General features: G+C 43.5%; 1 protein-coding gene across 1 annotated transcript in view; it reads left to right on the top strand.

Annotated features, from left to right (window-relative positions):
- SNX14 (sorting nexin 14) overlaps positions 1-8,105 on the top strand; it is a 1,453,711-nt gene that overhangs the window by 302,628 nt on the left and 1,142,978 nt on the right. The window lies entirely within an intron of this gene.

The raw sequence follows: 8,105 nt of genomic DNA, 5'->3' as shown, positions 1-8,105 counted from the left end.
TTCACATTATGTTTTTGTATTTAATTATGCACTTGCTGACCTTGGGAACAATCCTCTTCTCAAGGAGACTGTTTTACAAGTTTGATGAATAAAAGTGCAAAATAGAGTATAAATTAAAAGCACGTGGAGTTGTCAAAAGTCATGTAATGGTGGAAGAGCAGAAGAGCCTGGAATGTGTCCTCACACTAGGCACCTGGATTTCTTTTTCTTTTTTTTCTTTTTAAATTACTGAAAATGCAGTGCAGTAGGGTGTTTGAGAAAGTACACATTTTCATCATGTTTCACTGTTGCAGTCCTTACAAAATGTGTTATCCGGCTCCCGGCAGCCCACAGTCGGCCAGAATACCAAAGTCCTTGGTATATGATGTCGGCTGCCTTCGGTTTAGGCCTGACGTCAGGTACAAAGGAAGGCAGCCAACGTCATTTCCTCAGTCTTTCTTGCTGCGGAGCCCGAAGCAGAAGCATTTTGCACGAGTGCCGGTCAGACGAGTACCTTCTTTTTGTATTCTGACTGCTTAGTTGAGGACAACCTCAGATAAGTACCCCATTGTGACCCTCTTTTCTTGCTTTAACGAATGTCAGAGAAAGTTAATAACTGTCTTGCCTGTGGAAAACAGATTCCGCACCGTGATTTTCACTCCTATTGTATTACTTGTTTGGGCCTTGAGCAAGACATCCCTAATTGTTTTCTCTGTACTTCTTTCAACCCGTGTACCATACGCCGTAGAGCTAGGATCTTGTTCAAGCATTTTGGAGTTTGGCCTAAGTTCGTCGGTATGGCGTCTTCTAGTCTTCCGACTTCAGATGTTCCTAAGAAGTGCAAGGATAAGGACTGCAACAGGCTTAGGGTCAAATTAGCCGACAACGTCCCTGTTAAGTTGGTTGTCGGCTCAGCGGTAGTCAGTGAGGTGCTTTCTTTGCCCCTGCAGTCCACGGATGTTCAGCAACAGGCATCTGCGGAGACCTTTTCTGAGTCCTCCATACTGCAAGCTTCCACTTCGTCTTCTGACCCTCTGCCAGTTGCTGCCTCTGATGCATCCAGAGCTGCTAAGCAGGCGCTGGCTTCTGATGCCTCTTTTCTCCACCCGGAGACCAGATCCAGACTGATGACCTTGATTCAGACTTATGCGGTGGCTAGACCTCCTGAGTCCCTCCGGCTTTCTAGCAGGCCTTCCAGCCAGAAATCTTCTCCAAAGCAGGTGCAGGCCTCCCCTCAAATACCTCAGTCTCAGATGATTAAAATGGCTAGTGATCTCTTGACCCTTTTCAGGGGCTCTCAGCCACCTCCTTCTAAGAGGGCTAGGGAATTGTCCCCAGAAGTCTTGTCTGCCTCAGACTCTGAGGTTTCCAGCAACTCTGCTGATGAAGAGGGAAGCTCTCAACTTTTTTCTGGTTTTGAGGATTCTGATGCAGAAGACTCCATCCCTTCTCCCTCCCCTCCAGAAGATTTTTCTTTTGGAGATACTCTGAATATTCTTAGGGAGCATTTCAAATGGGAAAGTCAGGACTACCCTCAGTCTAAGAAACGGATTAGGGAATTCTTGGGTGTTCTTCGTGTTTCACTGTTGCAGTCATTACATTTGGGTAATGTGCTAACAAGTTGCCCTCAGTCAGCCTGATTAACAAAGCTTTGGGTCCTGTGTCGGTTGCTGTCCCTTCTTCCATGACGTCAGGTTGTCAGGGGTATAAAACATGCAGCCGACGCCATTACATCAGTCTTTCTTGCGTGCAGTGCCCGAAGCAGAAGCAGTTCGCAAGTGCCAGTCGGCCGACTCCTGAAATTTTCTTTTTTGAGTTTCAGAACCGAAGTCTTCAACTTAAAGCTAAGTACCCCATTGGGGAAACTTTTTCTTGCTCCTTACTGATGTCAGTAAAAGTTAATAATTGCATTACTTGTGGAAAGCGAATACCTCATAAAGATTTTCACTTGTACTGTATTCCTTGCCTAGACCCTGACTGTGACATACCTTGCTGTCAGTTTTGTGCTTTATTTAATCAGCGCACTATCCGTCGTAGGTACATTTTTTAATTTTTAAATATTTCGGTTCTCGGTTTAATTATCCAGAAATGACGTCAGTTAGGCATCCGACTACCAGGATTTCGAAAAAATGCAAAGATAAAGACAGAGACAGGCCGTCGAGGTCTAAAACTGCCGATGACGCTTCTCCTAAGCCAGTCACCAGTTCGACGGTACTCAGTGAGGTGCTTTCGCAGTCCCTGATACCTGCTACTTCTGACTCGCAGGCCTCTACTGAGACCCATTCGGAGTCTGGTATGCCGCGAGGTAATTCACCTATGGAACCTGTGGATGTCTTTACCTTGGATGGGTCCGGAGCCGCTCTGCAGGCACTGGCTTCTGAGGGTGTATTCAGGCCTACAGACTTGCATATTAAACCCTAAATCTTGATCTATGTCTAAAAAACCAAACCCAGACACACCAAAAGCACCAGGTTTCAGTCCCAAGGGACTCTCAGAACTAAGCAATGGGGGCCCTCCACTTCCAAATCTGGAAATAACAAGACACCCCCCTATGGTAAACAGTCTCAATGACTTTCCTTTAAAATTACCAAGCACTTAACTTTTAGCCGCCCCTTTGGGGGGAAAGATTGCTCTTCATGCAAAAAACTGGAAACTCATAACCCAAGACAAATGGGTTTTAAATATAGTGTCCCAGGGATACAAATTTCATTTCCACACGTTGCCAACTCCAAATGGGTGGACAGACCTACCCCCAAATCAGTGGGCAGAGGCTCAAAAACAAGTACTTTCTCTCTTAAACATGGGGGCTATTCAACCAGTGTTAATCAAAACATCATTTAAATTTAAGTATACATATATGTATATATATATATATATATATATATATATATATATATATATATATATATATATATATATAAAATACACCAAAACCACCTGACACAGCCATCCTATAAAGACATAACTGGAAACCAAATTAATTAACATTTAAAAACACGTACATTCATTAAAATATTCAATTATGATTACTGTCAAACCAATATTAGAATTCAGACAAAAACAATATCATTGAATACTGGGATATACATTTGGATATGTTAAACATTCCACTATGAAGTTGTTATACATCCATATAATGTATACTTGTTTTAATACATGAATATTTTAATGAATATACGTGTTTTTAAATGTTAATTAATTTGGTTTCCAGTTATGTTTTTATTGGATGGCTGTGTCAGGTGGTTTTGGTGTATTTTATGTATATATATGTATGCTTAAATTTAAATGCTGTTTTGATTAACACTGAGGAAGTGACATTCCTGAAAGCTTTGTTGTTTTAATAAAGTGAGTATTTCTTATTCTGTTTGTCTTCTTGGATACTACTGGCTCTGAAATAGAGAGGACGTAGAACTACAGTTGAAGTTTGTTCCTATTGGCTATTCACCCGGTACCAGAAGAGGAAAAGGGACAAGGTTTCTATTCCAGGCTTTTCCTGGTACCCAGAAAAGACAAATCATGGCGTCCAATTCTGGACCCGTCTACTGTAAACACCTTTCTGGACATTCCAAAATTCAAGATGACGACTCTTCAGTTATTTCCTATGCTAGGCAAAGATGCCTGGTTGGCAACTCTAGATTTAAAAGAAGCTTACCTGCAAATCCCAATCAGGGAATCTTGCAGAAGATACCTAAGCTTCAAAGCAAGCTACTTGCATTATCAGTTCTCTGCACTGCCCTTTGACTTGTCTACTGTGCCCACGGTATTCACAAAGTGCCTGGCTCCAGTAATTGCATTTTGCAGGCAAAGAAATATTCAAATATATCCATACCTGGACGATTGTCTAATTCAGGCAGAAAACCAGGCCATACTTCTAAATCATCTGGCATTTATAAAAAAGGGTTCTAACTTGTCTAGGGTACACCATAAATGAAATTAAATCACAACTGATACCCTCTCAACATATTACATTCCTGGGTGCAAGCTTGAATACAACTGCCCAGATAGCCTTCCTCACACCAGAAAAGCAAATTCATTTGGTAACTTACTTCAAGCAAGTGGCCACAAACACCCTGCTACCTGCAAGTCAAATACTGCAAGCTTTGGGGTTCATGGCCTCCTGCATTCTTCTAATTCCATATGCAAGACTGCATATGAGGAAACTTCAGTGGTACTTAAAAAGTCTATGGAGTCAACATTTTCACAGCCTGGAAACAATGATTCCTATCATACCTTGCCTACGCCTGGAGTTCCTATGGTGGGCAGAGGCCTGCCACCAAAACAAGGGACTGCCATTCACACTACCCGTTTGCCACCCAAACCCTAACTACAGATGCATCAGACTATGCATGGGGGAGGGCTCATCTGGCAGGAAAGTGAATTCTGGTCAAATGGAACCCAAATCAAATGCACCTACATATCAATCAAAAAGAAATGTTAGCTGAACAGAATGCTCTGACAGCCTTCAAGGACTACATTCATCCAGTACAACTAATGGTAAAGACGGACAACACCACGGTTATGTGGTACATAAACAAGCGGGGGGGGGGGGGTACACATTCCTACCCCCTCTGCAGACTAGCCATGGTATTGTGGAACACGGCCTTGAGCTACCAAGTGCAACTACAAGCTCAGTTCCTGCCAGGACAACTGAATACACTGGCAGATGGACTAAGCAGAAATCTCATAGACCCACACGAGTGGAAACTGGAACCACGGATTTTCAACATGTTGACAAGCAAATGGAGGAACCCAGACATAGATCTATTTGCTTCCCCCCAGAACTACCAAATGGACAAATTCTGCACAAGGACTAATCACAAAAAAAGCCTGGAAAGTGGATGCTCTATCCTTCAGCTGGAAAAACCTATCAGTCTATGCCTTTCTCCCTCTGCCTCTGCTCTCCAAAGTTCTGCTAAAAGTCAAACAGGACAAACCAAAAATTATTTTGATTGCTCCAGACTGGCCATGCCAACACTGGTACCCACTCCTGCGCAGTGTGTCACAAACATCTCCATGGCACCTGCCTCAGACACTTTCCTTGCTGTCTCAGCAGGAGAACCAAATTCTGCACTCTCAGCTCCCAACATTGAACCTTGCAGCTTGGCTAATCTCTTAAATTCACCCTTAGCATCCCTCAGCAAACCTGTGATGGATGTCATTTTGGAGACGAGAAGACCTAGTGCTAGAAAATCTTATGCTGATAAATGGAAAAGATTCTGTGCCTGGAACCAATCTTTAGGGATGAGCACAGCCGCACCCAATTTACCTCAGATTTTGCAATACTTAACTGAGATGCTTCACAAGGGCCTGTCTTTTTCTTCCATTAAAATCCATGCCTCAGCCATTTCAGCTCATTATAACACAGAACCTCCCCTCTTCTCACATCCTCTGCTCAAGCAGTACCTCAGAGGGGCCAAAAACTTGAGACCACTCAGGAGAGCTCCAACCCCTGCCTGGGACCTTAACTTTGCATTGGAGAAACTCGCTCTGCCTCCTTTCAAGCCAGCTGCTACTGCAGATTTAATTTTTTTTTTTGGAAAACAGCCTTCCTTTTAGCAGACACTTCAGCTAGAAGGATATCTGAATTACAGGCCGTTATGGCAGTGGAGCCTTTCATCATCTTTCATGCGGACAGGGCGTCACTCAGGACCAGTCCATCCTTCATGCCCAAGGTGGTATCCAGTGTGGCTCTTAATCAGTCCATTCATTTGCCAACTTTCTTCCCAATCCACAGAACAAAGGGGAATGGATTCTGCATTCATTGGATGTGCACAGACAACTTAGATTCTACTTGGACAGGACTAAACCTTGAAGAAAATCTGGACAACTGCTGGTAGCATTTGCTGAAGGGGCAGAGGGGAAGGCTAATTCAAAACAAACCATTTCCAAATGGATAAGCCATTGCATTCATTTCTGCTATAAGCACCATGGAAAACCTATTCCCCAGGGGATCAAGTCTCATTCCACCAGGGCTGCATCTACTTTCTCAGAGGTGTTCCTACCGAGGATATCCTAGAAGCTGTTACCTGGAGTTCTGTACATACTTTCACCAAGCATTATCATTTACCAATTTTCTCAAAATCCAGAGCTGGTTTTGCCATTGCTGTCTTGCAGGGCCTTATAGCTGGTCCTAATACTGTATAACTTCCTCCTCCCAACCATAGCTTTGGGAATCTACCCAAATGTAATGACTGCAACAGTGAAACACAAAGAACATAGTAAAGTTCTGTACACTTACCATAAATGTAGATGTTTGAGTGTATTCACTGTTGCAGTCCTGGATGTTCATCATGTTTCACTGTTGCAGTCATTACAATTGGGTTATCCTGCTGGCAGGCTACCCGCAGTCGGTCTGAATTCCAAAGTCCTGGTTCGGCGCCTGTTGCTGTCGCCTCCTCCCAGACGTCAGTATGCCAGGGGTATAAAAGATGCAGCCGACACCATTTTCTTCAGTCTTTCTTGCCGCGCGGTGCCCGAAGCAAAAGCAGTTCGCAAGTGCCGGTCGGCCGATTCTTGAGATTTTCAAGTTCGAATTTCAGATCCGAAGTCTTCATTAAAGCTAAGTACCCCGTTGGGGAAACTTTTTTCTTGCTCCAGACCGATGTCAGAAAAAGTTAATAATTGTATTTCTTGTGGGAAGCAAATACCTCATAAGGATTTTCATTCTTACTGTATTCCTTGCCTAGGCCCTGACCACGATGTTGCTAGTTGTCGGTTTTGTGCTAGATTTAACCAACGCACTATTAAGCATCAGTACGATTTTGCATTACATTATTTTGGCAGAAGATTTAATTATATAATGACATCGGAACAGCTGACTACCGGAATCTATAAAAAGTGCAAGGAAAAAGAAAAGGACAGGCATCCGAGGTCCAAAACCGACGACGAGGCTTCAGCTAAGCCAGTCGCCGGTTTGCCGGTTCTCAGTGAGGCACTTTCGCAGCCCCTGATGCCCGCTACCTCAGAGCCACAGGCCGCTTCCGACTCCCATGTGGAGCCAACTAGGCTGCTGGAAACTCAAGGTATTGGATCCTCGGAAATTATTCCCTCAGATGGGTTCAGAGCCGCTGAGCAGGCATCGGCTTCTGAGGGTGTTTTCAGGCCTACACAGTTATATGTGAAAACAACTTCAGCTTCAAAGGCAAAGAGTAAAACACCTCTAAAGACAAAGAAACAAGTACAACATTTCCCTGGACAGGCCTCCATGCCTAAAATACAGATGCTTAAAATGGCCGAAGACCTAATTACATTGATCAGGGGTTCCCATCCCCCTCCTGATAAGAGGCCTAGGCAAGAGACAGAATATAAATCTTCAGATCAGGTTTCCATTTCTTCTGATTCCTCTTCTGAACAGGAATACTCTCTTCCTCCCTATGAGGATTCTGATGCTGAAGAATCTATCCCTTCAGCCCCCCCCCCCCTGAGGATTATTCTTTTGGGGAGACGCTGCATACTATGAGGGAGCACTTCCACTGGGAGAGCCAAGATTACTCAGAATCTAAGAAAAGGCTCAGAAATTTTCTTTTACTACCTCAGCACAGGCCCCTTGCTATTCCTCCTGTTTTAGACATTGTAGATGATGTATTTTCAGAGTCCGGTCTAACTCCTGACTCTCTACTACCAGCTCCTGTTAAGCCAGACAGATAATACAGGTTTCCAGATTCACATAAATTTCTTTATAAAAACCTTGCTGAATACAGGGTTCCAGATTCACATAAATTTCTTTATAAAAACCTTGCTGCTGACCCAGAAACTATCTCTCAGGGTCCCAAAGGGGTCAAGGCTTCCACTGCAAAAAATCCTATCCCCTCTGATTCAAGGGCCCTGGACAGATGGGTGAAAAAGATTCACACTTCTGCTACATTGGCTGTGTAAGGGCTTTAAATTGTCAGTTTCATATGCTTAAATATCAGCAATATCTTATGTCACTACTTAAACAGAAAATGATAAATTCTGAATGTGCAGAAAACAAAGAAATGCAGGATTTATTGCATGCAGCTGAACAAGTGGGAAAGCATACTTTGCAATGTGTTTTTGATTCTCTGGAGGCCTCCTGCAGGATCGCTGTTACGGGTTCTGTCATTAGGATGCATGCTTGGTTAAAGGAACAGAATCTGCCTGATCAT

This window comes from Protopterus annectens, chromosome 1.part0 (genome assembly GCF_019279795.1).
Source record: "Protopterus annectens isolate FY-2018-M chromosome 1.part0, PAN1.0, whole genome shotgun sequence".
Taxonomy (NCBI): domain Eukaryota; kingdom Metazoa; phylum Chordata; order Ceratodontiformes; family Protopteridae; genus Protopterus; species Protopterus annectens.
Note: the sequence above shows the minus strand (reverse complement) of the source record. Positions and strands in the feature narration are given on the sequence as shown.